The 14806-nt window shown below is 39.7% G+C and overlaps 1 long non-coding RNA gene across 1 annotated transcript; it reads left to right on the top strand.

Annotated features, from left to right (window-relative positions):
* The first annotated feature begins 8056 nt into the window (after positions 1-8056).
* LOC122147396 lies at positions 8057-14583 on the top strand. Its single transcript, XR_006161599.1, has 2 exons — positions 8057-8217; positions 14434-14583. It is a non-coding gene; the product is annotated as an uncharacterized LOC122147396 (long non-coding RNA).
* Positions 14584-14806: the final 223 nt, after the last annotated feature.

The following is a 14806-nucleotide window of genomic DNA, read 5'->3' as shown; positions in this document are numbered from 1 at the left end:
AAGGTCTTCCCTGAAAGAGACGACGTCTGGATGGGAGCATATGTTTGTTCTAGAACTTGGATATGCCTTTCAGCATTGATGGTGCCTTTCCAGATGTGTAAGCTGCCCATGCCACACGCACTCATGAAACCCCATACCATCAGAGATCCAGGCTTCTGAACTGAGCGCTGATAACAACTTGGTGTTGTCCTTGTCCTCTTTAGTCCGGATGACATGGCGTCCCAGTTTTTCCCAAAAGAACTTCAAATTTTGATTTGTCTGACCACAGAACAGTTTTCCACTTTGCCACAGTCCATTTTAAATGAGCCTTGGCCCAGAGAAAACGCCTGGCTTCTGGATCATGTTTAGATATGGCTTCTTTTTTGACCTATAGAGTTTTAGCTGGCAACGGCGAATGGCACGGTGGATTGTGTTCACCGACAAGGTTTTCTGGAAGTATTCCTGAGCCCATGTTGTGATTTACATTACAGTAGCATTCCTGTATGTGATGCAGTGCTGTCTAAGGGCCCGAAGATCACTGGCATCCAGTATGGTTTTCCGGCCTTGACCCTTACGCACCGAGATTGTTCGAGATTCTCTGAATCTTTGGATGATATTATGCACTGTAGATGATGATAACTTCAAACTCTTTGCAATTTTTTCTCTGAGAAACTCCTTTCTGATATTGCTCCACTATTTTTGGCCGCAGCATTGGGGAATGGGTGATCCTCTGCCCATCTTGACTTCTGAGAGACACTGCCACTCTAAGAGGCTCTTTTTATACCTAATCATGTTGCCAATTGACCTAATAAGTTGCAAAATGGTCCTCCAGCTGTTCCTTATATGTACATTTAACTTTTCCGGCCTCTTACGAGATTAAAATTGTTACCTGTCCCAACTTTTTTGGATGGTGTAGCTCTCATGAAATCCAAAATGAGCCAATATATTTGGCATGACATTTCAAAATGTCTCACTTTCAACATTTGATATGTTAGCTATATTCTATTGTGAATAAAATATAAGTTTATGAGATTTGTAAATTATTCCATTCCTTTTTTACTCACAATTTGTACAGTGTCCCAACTTTTTTGGAATCGGGTTTGTATTTACAAGACTCAGAATAAATGACACCCCTTCTGAAACAACAAATTCAGCAATTACATTTTACAAGACATACTCGGGTTTAACTGCAAGTCAGTCGCGTGTTAAATTCATTCGCGAAAGTACCGCCAGGTGGCGCAAAAGGGACGGATTGCGAACTGAATGTAATTGTAAAATGAGATAAAAGGAGGAGGTAAAACAACAATAACATTATGATATAACATTGTACCATCTTTAAAAACCATTAAAAAATGTACAGTGAGTTAATTTCAAAATGTAGGATAGTCTTAGGCTACAGTCTAGGTACTCATCAAAAATTAAAAGAAAGACCTTAACACAAAGGATCTTGTTATTAAACAGTCATTAAATATAAGGCCTATATATACGGATAAAAAGCTAAATGTTTTCATTTCGGTTCATTCTTGGTTTAAAAAAAAAAATCCTTCAGGTTCCATTTGCAGATTGAAATGAGAACGGTCCAGCATTTAGCAATAATTATTATTAATTCTGTTATTATTCTTGATTTTTCAAACTGCTAACACTTTGCATTTTTGAATTATGCCTTTACTGTGTGACCAAAAATTGAGTATTTTCTGTTTCAGCTGTTTGATCGCGCTGGGGCCTCGCGCACATTCATTGGAAACAGTAGCCGTTCACTGTGCCATTCGCCGCTAGCAGCGGTCCACTTTGGCATATTTTTGCTAATTCTGATTTTTTTTTTTTTTTCGTTGATACTGAAACATGCATGAACTACAAAGCCTATGTTACCTAATTAATAATAGTTAAGCTTGAAATAGGCAACATCACGAATATGGAAACGTTGGGGATTTCTCCCGAATGAGAGCCCAACCTTACCTATGGTTCGCTTTAAATTATTATTCATTTTTTTTTTTTGTTTGTTTATAGCTAAGCCTATATTATTATATACTGCAATTTTATTTATCCATTAGAATTAAATACTTTTAATTCTTGTTCTGTTCTGATAAATTTGTTAAATTTAAAGGATTTGTTGTAAAGTGAATGGAACTAAAAATATCCTGTTGGCACATTATAATATTATTAGGCCAGCCGTTATTATTTCTGAATGTAATAAAATGCAACTTATACATTACTTATATTTTTTGTTTCCTCTCACAAACTTAATTTATTTTTTAGCCTGTTTAAAAATAAATAAATAAATAAATTAAATAAAAAATGCAGCAAACGAAAATAGGCGATTAATCGGTTAAAATTTGTTACTGTGGGTTAACAGTAATTATAATTATTATATACTTAGGAACAGAGTCTGTGCCTAATAGGCTATCCATGGGTTTTTTATTTTTTTATTTTCATTGCATCTGAAAATGACTTTGTGCAGCACATTCACTTCGCACGTGTAATGGGCTCAACCTGCCTCGTGCGTTGCTCAGCTGTGGACGATTTCAAAATGTTTAATATAAAGGTTGATGTCCCATTTTATACAGGAATTGTTCATTAAAAAAAAAAATCGAATTATATTGATAGTCTAAATGAACTTGTTAACAATATAATTAGAACTATTTAACATGCACTGTGACATTTTACCCTTTTTAACTTATAAACTCTTTGAGATTTTAAAGTCAGTTTAATAGTATTGAAGTTCAAGTTTTTTTTTAAAAAAGGATTAATATGCAAAATGTCAATATTCTCATATATTAGACCTATATTTTAATTTATATTTTAAAATTCCTTTAATAAAACAACATGCATTTTTGTTATTCGTTACCTGTCCTTTATTTTGACAGACAACTTCTTGGGAAAATATATTTGTCTGTACACTGATTAAGAAATTGCTGCGTGTTTTATAAATTATTTTCTTTATTTTAGTAAAACGTGAGGCACTGTATAATTTCGTTTCCCATTATTTAGGTCTAATTAAAACAAGAAACGAATAAATTAAACCTGCGCGATTTAGCTAAATCATTGAAAGTCTAAAGAATGGACTGATTAATAAAACGTTCTCATTTTTAAACTCAAGTTTTTATTTTTATATTCGAGATTTTGCTAAATATTTGAATGTGTGATTAATTGATTGATTAATTCAGTGATTTTAAAGGGATCCTTCTTTACTTGCTTTCATATAATTTAAGTAAAAAAATAAAATTGCAGCCGCATTTTAATGCAAATTTGTGTAAATTTGTCTGCTTGCAAGATTTGCGCGGCGCGAGTGATGCTGAGTGCACGCGCAGCATTTATTCTTATTTGTTTTATCTTCATTACAACTCTTGTTTGGTTTTATTTTGGATAATTGCATGTAAAAAATTATTTACTTTGTAATGCATATGCAAAATGTGAATTATTATTCATATTCAAGTGTTTGTGCGAAAATTATTAATGCGCATGCAGGACAGGGAGGCGCCCTCTAGATCACTTGAATTTTTTCCTGATAATGAATTAACTTAAAATTGTGGTGTGTCACATACATGAGAAATATATCAGCAGAAAGCTTGAAATGTCTTTTAAACGAATCAATTCAGAACGAAAGCATTATGTAATCTGTGAAGGTTGTATTTCTCTTTAAAGGCGAGTCCATGTGGATAAAGTCAGCACTGTGAATTTCATCTTGTAGCCGACAAGAAAAAAAATTGTTTATTAATAAATAATTAAAATGTCTCCTTTTTTAAAATTATTGGGCTACTTCTGCTAATGCATGTGCTTGAGCGCAGAATATATTAAGGCTCATTATGGATTATAGATGTAAATTTAATATAAACCTGCATTAGTTGAATAATGACAAATGAACGGCTAGTAACTAGAAAAAACTTACGTGGGGGGCAGACCTATTAAATACCCTCTAGACATCTCTGTTAAAGCTTTTAAAGCATTTTATACGCGTTTGCATAAATTCTTCTTTCAGAACGGTCTGGAATGGAGAGATGCTTTAACACTGTTTTTTTCCTCTGAAACACAAAAAAACGAAAATTGAAATAAAATTGATATTTTATGTTTTGAGAATGGCCAATCCTTCTCCAAAAACTCCAAAAATGTTTTTTTTCATGTCTGTAATCGTCCTATCTAAACCTGTTCTGCAAGTTTGATACCCTCATAAGACACTGTGCATATGAAAGACCAAGAGATTCTCACCTTTATCTCGACCCCCACAAGCAATACAGAACTACCCCCCAACCCCCTCCAGCTGAACTGAATTTGGTCTGTTTTTTTGGCTGTGAGGAACGGTGTGTTGTCATGTTACTGGGGTGAAACATGCCTGCACTCACAGCAGAACTACTCTTTTTATTCATTATTTTCCCGCAGCCCATATTATTATTATCACTAGACCAAAATAATAACAAATTATCAATTGATAATTAATCATTATTTTACGAAAATCATTGTTATTTGTGAACGTAGCGTTTGCGGAAGGCTTTAAGACCAAGGGGAGTCCTCCATCAGCTGCTCCCGCTTCACAGCGAGAGGGACTCGCGCTAACTGCACCCAGCTTCAAAGTCCGCAAGTTTTGATTTAACTAACTCAGTTTGAGCGAATACAACTTACTGATCATGAGCCCAAGATTTAGCAAGACAGAAAAACATTCAGTCTACCTGAAGGAAGATGTATTTCATTGTAAGTTAATGCTAATAGTTAAATAGAGAGAGAGGAGAGAGAGAGAGAGAGAGAGAGAGAGAGAGAGAGAGAGAGAGAGAGAGAGAGAGAGAGAGAAAACCGTGTTGGCTATTCCTAAACTTGGAGCTCATTATATTGAAGTACAAATCCAAACACCAGACGCAACCTACACTCTCAGTGTTCTTTCATTGAAAAGTCAAGTATGTTTTTTTGTTTATTCACAGGCTATATGGTTGAAATAATATTTTAGTTCAAAACTTTAAGTGCCATTGTTTAAAAAAAAAATGCTTTATTGGCTAACGTTTCACAGACCTTCAGTTGTTATGCTTTAAAATCCCATACCATTTGTAATTTCACAGTATTTTCACCTCTTAAATCACTAACCTTTAAAGTCACAATTCTATAATGGTAAAATTTACTCAGGCCGATGGCACTTTTAATGACATTATTATTTTTTTATTTTTATTTTTTTTATATATTTGTTTTTTTTTTTTAATAATTGTAGCCTACATAAATAGGTTAAGCAAAAAAAATATGAATAATATTTGGATCGTCCCTTATTTTCTTAAAGAATAAACACTTATTATCTACAAGAATGAAACATGATAACATATTATTAATTCATAGAATAGAAATAATTTAAGCAATTAAAACCTGATAACATATTATCAATTCATAGAAATAATTTAAGCAATTAAATACCTTTTTTTTAAAACTTGAACTTCAATACTATTAAACTGACTTTAAAATCTCAAAGAGTTTATAAGTTAAAAAGTGTAAAATGTCACAGTGCATGTTAAATAGTTCTAATTATATTGTTAACAAGTTTTTTTTAGACTGACAATATAATTCGATTTTTTTTTTTTTAAATGAACAATTCCTGTATAAAATGGGACATCAACCTTTATATTAAACATTTTGAAATCGTCCACAGCTGAGCAACGCGCGAGGCAGGTTGAGCGTGCGAAGTGAATGTGCTGCACAAAGTCATTTTCAGATGCAATGAAAATAAAAAAATAAAAAAACATGGATAGCCTATTAGGCCCAGACTCTGTTCCTAAGTATATAATAATTATAATTACTGTTAACCCACAGTAACAAATTTTAATGTATAAAATGCTTTAAAAGCTTTAACAGCGATGTCTAGAGGGTATTTAATAGGTCTGCCCCCCACGTAAGATTTTTCTAGTTACTAGTCCTTCATTTGTCATTATTCAACTAATCAGAGGTTTTATTTAATTTACATCTATAATCCATAATGAACCTTAATATATTCTGTGCTCAAGCACATGCATTAAGTTTGCCACAAAGCACAGGCAGAAGTAGCCCAATAATTGTAAAAAAGGAGACATTTTAATTATTTATTAATAAACAAATGTTTTCTTGTCGGCTGCAAGATGAAATTCACAGTGCTGACTCTCTCCACATGGATTTACCTTTAAAGAGAAATACAACCTTCACAGATTACATAATGCTTTCGTTCTGAATTGATTTGTTTAAAAGACATTTCAAGCTTTCTGTAGATATATTTCTCATGTATGTGAGACACCACAATTTTAAGTTAATTCATTATCAGGAAAAATTTCAAGCGATCAAATAAGAATAAATGCTGCGCGTGCACTCAGCATGACTCGCGCCGCGCAAATCTTGCACGCAGACAAATTTACACACCTACATTTAAATGCGGCTGCAATTTTATTTTTTTTACTTAAATTATATGAAAGCAAGTAAAGAAGGGTCCCTTTAAAATCACTGAAGTTGTCAATAAATGAAGCTCTTATTTACATCGTGTGTATTTTGTTGATTATAATGAGAGAACTTGAGTTTAAACATGAGAACGTTTTTATTAATCCGTCCATTCTTTAGACTTTCAATGATTTCGCTAAATCGTGCAGGTTTAATTTATTCGTTTTCTTGTTTTAATTAGGCATAAATAATGGGAACGAAATTATACAGTGCCTCACGTTTAACTAAAATAAAGAAAATAATTTATAAAACACGCAGCAATTTCTTAATCAGTGTACAGACAAATATATTTTCCCAAGAAGTTGTCTGTCAAAATAAAGGACAGGTAAGGAATAACAAAAATGCATGTTGTTTTATTAAAGGAATTTTAAAATATAAATTAAAATATAGGCCTAATATATGAGGATATTGACATTTTGCATATAAATCCAGTAGTCAAGCTCACTAAAATAGGCTACCACTTTTAATGCTCTGATGCAAAGTAAACCACAATTTATTTTGATTAATATAACACAATCAATATTATATAAATAATACTGCACACCTATTAAATGTGTCAAATCTAAAATATGGTGTAATACTTTGTAGTTTAGAGAAAATATAAGCACAGGCAGAGGCTTGACATTTTATCCTGCTTGAATTCGTTCTAAGAAATGCACATAACTTCATAATTACCAAACTTTCATCTGTGAATATTAAATATTTTAACTATAGTGTTTTTCTTTCATTTTCCCTGACTCCAGCCGTCAAATGTAACACATCAGCGAGGCAAAACTGACGTCTATTTGCGAAAATGTGCTTTGATGCGCTTGTTTGAAAACTTGTGATTAAAGCGTCACTCAGCGGTCAAAAGCTGCAAATGCACTTTGCAGACGCCGCGGCGGCGGTACGAGCGGCGGTAGAAGTAACGTTTTGGATGTCCACCTACTGTACCAGCACTCACACACATCATCAACACATCTCTCCTCACAGGCACCTTCACAACTGCATTCAAGCAGGCTCAGGTGACCCCACTGCTCAAAAAAACTACATTAACACTTCACTTACAGATAGCCACAGACCTGTCTCTCTCCTTCCATTCATAGCGAAAACCCTCACAAGAGTTGTTTTCAACCAGATATCATTGTTTCTTTCACAGAACAACAAACTGGACACTAACCAATCAGATTTCAGGAGTGGCCATTGAAAGATTATTGGTTTTGAATCAACTTTAGTCAAATGTATTTGCAATCAATTGTCTTTGTTTACAAAAGTGTGAACCAAATGGTCCATATAATTAGCCTCTTAGGTCAACATCAGATCAATGAATGGGCTCTCCATGGGAGAGATCCTTTCAAGTCATCAAAAGGTTACACTATCATTGGCTCTCCATGGGGTTTTATTGTATTGTTTGTAGCACATTTGTTACCAGGTATAAAGGTTTGGTCTCACAGACAGTACCTTGGGTTAAGATTGTTTGAAGGATGACATGCTAACATCACTGCTGAAGAACTGCTACACTGCTACCTTCAATAAATTCTTCTTCCCACAAGAACTTTGGTCAAGCTTACTTATTTTATGTATTAGAGAAATTTAGTCTAGAAATTTAGCGAGCCACCCAAACTACTGCTCAGCCAAATACAGCAAAATCTTAGAATTTTGTGAGAGTTTGGCAGGAGAGACTGACAAGAAGAAAACTCACCAACTGCAACAAGAAGTGAACAAAAGAGTTTTGGAGATTCTACAGTTTTGTGTTGAAGATCAACAGACCGCGTCTGTGGACATAAGTTATTTGAATCAACTTGATCCTGTCTCAAAGATTCTAATTTGGTGAGTGAAACTATCAGCTCTCTAAAAGAACTTAAATAACACTTTTTCATAAGTAAGCAGATCATTTGATGTATGTAGTGTAACCATAATAACCAGTGTAGCACTGTTTAAGAAATGTTTGGCTTAGGCCTTTCTCATGAGTCTGTAGGAACCTTTTAAATGATTTAGTTAATTCTCCTGAGACTGTAGGAGCTATAGAAAAAGTGTTTATAGCTTGGTCCTGTTCTCTTGAGTCTGTAAGAATCATTTAAGAAAAAGGTTTAGTCCGTTCTCATGAGACTGTAGGAGCCATAGATGTGTAATTATAGACTTAGTCCTGTTATCTGGAGTCTGTAGGAATTGTTTAAAAAACAATTTAGTCCGTTCATCAAGAGATTGTAGAAGCAGAGGCTTGGTCCTTTCTCTTTTTGTCTGTAGGAATTGTGTAAAAAAAAAATTTAGTCCATTTGTCCAGAGAATGTAGGAGCCATAGATAGAATTGGGACTGATGTGTCACGAACCGCACACAGACAGGTAGATCCAATTGCAGTATGTTTATTGAGGCAATCCAAAAATCATAACTTAGCCAGGCAAAGGTCAACATCCAGGTAATCCGTCCAAAACAAGAAACATAAACAACATACAAAAACACGAGAAACCAGGGAACCAGGAAAACGCAGGGTGACATTCAACAAGGACTCCGTCACAAAGACAGAACAACCAGGGTATTTAAAGACAGGTGCAAACAAGGTAAGTGGTGACAGCTGAATACAATGAACAGTGATGAGCAGCTAAGGCTAGTGGGAAATGAAGTTCTGACGAAGATGACAATAAGGGGGAAGTGAGACCTCTAGTGGCCACCCAGGGAGACACAGAACAGACACCGTGACACTACCCCCCCTCTAAGGGGCAGCTTCCAGATGCTCCTCAGAACCAAATAAACACAAAACAAAGAGACCAGGAGGGAGGTGGACTGGTGGAGGCAGAACAGGGGGGGGGATGGCGGGCCAGGCCCGTGTAGGGGAACTGGAACCGGCAGCGATGGCTCCCCTGGTAGCCCAGGTGGCTTGGTCAGATCAGGGGGCCATGGTGGACCCGAAAGTTCAGGGGACCACAAGGGACCAGGCAGTTCAGGGGGCCACGGTGGACCCGAAAGTTCAGGGGACCACGAGGGACCAGGCAGTTCAGGTGGCCACGGTGGATCAGTCCATTCTCATTGTGCAGACGGCCTGCGCATCGGGCACCGCCTCGGGAACGACCTCGGCCTGCGCATCGGGCACCGCCTCGGGCACCGCCTCGGTCTCTGGAACCAACTCGGGCACCGCCTCGACCTGCGGAACGGCATCGGCCACCGCCTCGACCTGCGGAACGGCATCGGGCACCGCCTCAGCATCGGGAACAACATCGGGCACCGCCTCGACCTCCGGAACAGCCTCGGTCTCGGGCATTACATCGGGAACCGTCTCTGGCACCGTCTCTGGCACCGCATCGGGCACCGCATCGGCATCGGGCATTGCATCGGGGACCGCCTCGGCATCGGGGACCACCTCGGCCACCGCATCAGGCACCGCCTCGGCATCGGGCACCGCCTCGGGCACCGCCTCGGCATCGGGCACCGCCTCGGCATCGGACATTGCATCGGGAACCGCCTCGGCCACCGCATCAGGCACCGCCTCGGCATCGGGCACCGCCTCGGCCTCGGACACAGCCTCGGGCACCGCCTCGGCATCGGGCACAGCCTCGGGCACCGCCTCGGCATCCAGAACCACCTCGAGCCCCGCCTCGGGAACCTCGGGCACGTCCACCTGGACGACAGCGGCCCGCTCGGGAACGTCCTCCTGGACGGCAGCGGCCCGCTCGGGAACGTCCTCCTGGACGGCAGCGGCCTGCTCGGGAACGTCCTCCGGGCTTCGAGGAAACGGCTGACGCCTGTCTCCTCCTCCTGCGGCCTCTATGATGGCGTGCCCGGTGGCTCCTTGACGGAAGACTCAGGCGTTGAGTCAAACCATCTTGTGCTGTGGTGCTGGGCCGGCGGCCATCCCGTGCTGTGGTGCTGGGCACGCTGAGCTGGCAGCCATCCTGTGCAATGGCGCTGGGCTGGCGGCCATCTTGCGCTGTGGTGCTGAACTGGTGGCCCTCCTGGGCATTGGCGCTGGCTCAGCGGCCGTGATGTGAACACTCCTGGGAATCTCCGGGATCTGGCACATCCTGGAAAAGTAACTCAACAATGTCTCCGCGGCCATCTTGGGCTGTGGCGCTGTGCTGGTTGCCATCTTGTGCTGTGGCGCTGGGCTGGCGGCCCTCTTGTGCTGTGGCGCTGGGCTGGCGGCCATCTTGTGCTGTGGCGCTGGGCTGGCGGCCATCTTGTGCTGTGGCGATGGGCTGGCGGCCATCTTGTGCTGTGGCGCAGGGCTGGCGGCCATCTTGTGCTGTGGCGCTGGGTTGGCGACCCTCCTGGACTGTGGTGCTGGCTCAGCAGCCGTGACGTGAACACTTTTGGGAATCTCTGGGATCTTGGACAGCCTAGAAAAATAATCCAAGAACGTTTCCGTCGCCCTCTTCTCCGCAGACACAGTCTCGGCGGACGTGTGCTTCCTCCCCCCTCTCACGAGCCCAGGGTCGAAGGGGGACCATGGGTGGAGAGCGATGCCGGACCTCCTCTCGCCCGCTCACTCCTATGCGACCTCCCCGGGTCCCACGAAAAAACGGCCAGGCGGGTTCCCTCAAACCCACTCGTTCTCTCCCGCTCGATGGCAGGGGGAGAAAACCTCAACTCAAACATCCTGCTGGATCTAAGTGTGACGGAGTCCTTCTGTCACGAACCGCACACAGACAGGTAGATCCAATTGCAGTATGTTTATTGAGGCAATCCAAAAATCATAACTTAGCCAGGCAAAGGTCAACATCCAGGTAATCCGTCCAAAACAAGAAACATAAACAACATACAAAAAACACGAGAAACCAGGGAACCAGGAAAAACGCAGGGTGACATTCAACAAGGACTCCGTCACAAAGACAGAACAACCAGGGTATTTAAAGACAGGTGCAAACAAGGTAAAGTGGTGACAAGCTGAATACAATGAACAGTGATGAGCAGCTAAGGCTAGTGGGAAATGAAGTTCTGACGAAGATGACAATAAGGGGAAGTGAGACCTCTAGTGGCCACCCAGGGAGACACAGAACAGACACCGTGACATGATGTTGCTGCAAGAATTTGGAAAGAAATAATTTAGTCCAGTAACCAAGAGATTGTAGAAGCATAAGCTTGGTCCTTTCTCTTTATGTCTGTAGGAATTGTTTAGGAAGCAATTTAGTCCGTTCATCAAGAGATTGCAGAAGCAGAGGCTTGTTTCTTTCTCTTTTTGTCTGTAGGAATTGTGTAAAAAAAACAATTTAGCCCATTCGTCCATTGACTGTAGGAGCCTTGGAAAGAATTGGGACTGATGTTGCTGCAAGAATTCGAAATTCTTGACTGGGTGCTAATTCAGTAGCCACTATTGTACTTTTGAAATAAATGTTCTAACTGAGTTAGAAGATGATGGCATAAAGCCATGAAACTATAAGGTTGTTTGCCTTCCGTGAAACATACGGAAAGATATAATGTAAATTGTCTAAGAGACAAATTTGAAAAAGTAATTCAGCCTTCTGAGCTAGAACTCAATTCAGACATTAAACAAAGAAAATTAGCCTGAATGTAAATGTTTTGTTTTAAATTTAAGATTGAAAACCAAGCTGAGCTTTTAAACTAATGATACCTGTATGTCTGTGTAACTGAAAATGGTCAGTCTAACAGATTTAAATCTGAATAAGTGCCTTTAACAGTTCTAACACCTTTTGTTCTGTTTTCACACCTCTGAGGACACTTTTCCTGTATTTGCCATGGCTGAGTCTGCACAAAACAATGGCAATAGTTGTGCATTGAGGCCAACAAATGAAAGACATGGGACAGAACCTCCAAATGTTACCATTGATCAGATGTTGGATAATCTGAATGCATATCTGGACAAAAGGCTGGGACTGAGGAAGTGCCATGATGACATGTGCCAGAACTACAGCATGAAGTACTCAGAGAGTGGACTATGGGCTTTGCTGGACATTAAAAGGGCTTATGGAAAGATGCAGCGCTTAAGGACAAATACCAACAGAGATGGCTTGTCTTTAATTTTGCTCAAACAAATTCGACAGCATCTACAGAGATGTGTAACTGACAAATTACAACATGAGAACAAAGCAGAGAAAGCAAAGGTTCAAGCACTGGCTGAACAATTACAGACTGTAAAGAAGGATAAAGAAAGACTGTTACATGAGAATGACAAGTTGCTAATTTTGCTCTCCAAACGACTGGAATCAAAATCTTCAAGCAGCTCTGATAACAGTGATGCAGATATTAACATACATACTGAAATTACAAAGGACAAACTGAAGGTTAGACTTGCTCCTGTAATTATTAAGAACAGATGGACTAAAGTTGAAACTGAAAATGAAGAGGAGTATGAGGAAGATGGTAAACGACTAACTCGCACAGTAAAAAAGGTGTAAAGAAATATGTTCCCTACAGAACATACCAGCCAGCTACTCCAGAGCAAGTTGACAAATGGTCAAAAGAATTGCCAGATGTGTACAAGCAACCATGGAAAGTTTGGCAATATCTTCAAAGCTTGCAGAAAATCTACAATTTACATCCACTGGACAGTGTGATGATTGTTAATGTGAACCTAAGAGACAATGACCAACAACGACTTACAGAAAGTGTTGAAAAAAGGATTGGTGAATCTCAAGAAATCACTGAATCTGGATGGGAAGCGGTTCAAACCTTCTTATTTGAACTGAAACCTGCAGAGGTTAATTGGGCCAAAATTACCTCTTGTGTGCAGAAGACAGGAGAAAGTGATGCAGAGTTTGAAGAACGCTTCAGACAAACTTAGATGGAACATGCTGGTTTGAACAACAACATTGAAGAACTCTGTGAAGACACTAGCATGCCTCTTAAAACCACTTTTGTGAATGGACTGAAACCTGAGGTTTCTAAAACTCTTAAAATCAGGTATGATGACTGGGACAGCATTGGAACAACATTTATGCAGATTGTTGAATAGTCAGCAAAGATTGAAAGAACACAGGAAGTCGATCTCAGAGTTTTACAATGCAAAACCTTGTCATTCAACAACAGGACAATGGGGTATGAAAAAAGTGAATATCAGAGACACTCAAGAGAGAAAACTCAGGGAAGATGTAGACATTGCAACGAAGATGGACACTGGATTCGTGATTGTAAGCTGAGTTTGAGACATCAAAGTGATGAGGACAACCTGTTGAAGAGGTTTCAGCAGTTGACAGCCAAACAAAAACAGACTCTGCTAAATGCTGTGGAGCCGCAGGGAAACTGAAGAACCTCTCTCTGCAGCACCAGCTAATGACATCTCATCCAAAAGCTGATGGACTCCATGTGTATGCAAACAAGAAAGGAAAAGCATACACAGAAACCTCAACAACTGAAGCCAAAGATGATGTCCTAGTAGGCAGTGCTGCTAAACAAGCCCTAAAGGAGAGAGGTGAACATGCAGCGGCATTAAGACAACTTCAGCAAGAATCACAAACAGTTCTTCATAGTAAACAGATTCAAATTGAATTGTCCAGGAAACAATCATCATTGTTAATGGAAGATGGAAAAAAAACTACATGATAACAACCAATGCATTAAGAAAAAACCACAAGGAAAATGGACATGTCACAGGCCAGCCCATGTCCAATGAAAATCTAACATCTGACAGCCTTGTCCAAACTGATGAAAGACTCAGCCTGGCAGTACACAATGCCAAGAATAAAGTTTTGGCACCTCCAAAGGGGGGCGATGGTATAGTGCCCAACAAATGGGTAAAGGATTCAAAAAACTGATGTGTCACAAGAATACAGATGGGAAAGACCAACTGAGGATCTTTTAGTATCTGATGCAGCAGTTAAGGCACTGGGAAACAATGAGTGGATTGATGTAAATTTGCCTAGAGATGAGGGATAGACGGCAGTAGTGTTTTTCAGAGTCCAGATATGGCGGGACTAGGGTTTTTATGCTCTAGCTTGTCACCTGAGGACGAAGACATGAGAATTTTACCACTGATAAACACTGTAGTGTCCTGCCAACATTAAATAGGTACAGTTTTATTGGTAATTAGGCATATTTTGTTTAAAACTATTTCTTTGGAAAGATTTGTTTCCCTTTTCTCTTGTGTGTGATTGCAGGTGTCCCAGCGTTTCAGAGGATGAGCAAAGACATCCAATACTTGGACCAAACTGCACTGGCCACCTAGATGAACATGCCTGAACATCCACAGAACACAACAACATCAGCCACTTCCACAAGATCGCAACATTAAAATAAAAAAAGAACTTAGGCATTCAAGATAATGCAAACCTCACCATGAACTCTTATTCTGTCATCTTATGTAATGGAGCCTGTATGCAGCATTCTGTATTCAAGATTACTGAAAAGTATTGCAAGCAGGAACCTGTATACAGCATGTGTACATGACTACTAAAATGATAACTGTTTTGTATGTTCTTTTTATTTGTGTGATCAAATATGATCAAAGGGGGGATTGAAAGATTATTGGTT

Source organism: Cyprinus carpio, chromosome A14 (assembly GCF_018340385.1).
Source record: "Cyprinus carpio isolate SPL01 chromosome A14, ASM1834038v1, whole genome shotgun sequence".
In the NCBI taxonomy this organism is placed as follows: domain Eukaryota; kingdom Metazoa; phylum Chordata; class Actinopteri; order Cypriniformes; family Cyprinidae; genus Cyprinus; species Cyprinus carpio.
This window is presented reverse-complemented; position numbering and strand designations above follow the sequence as displayed.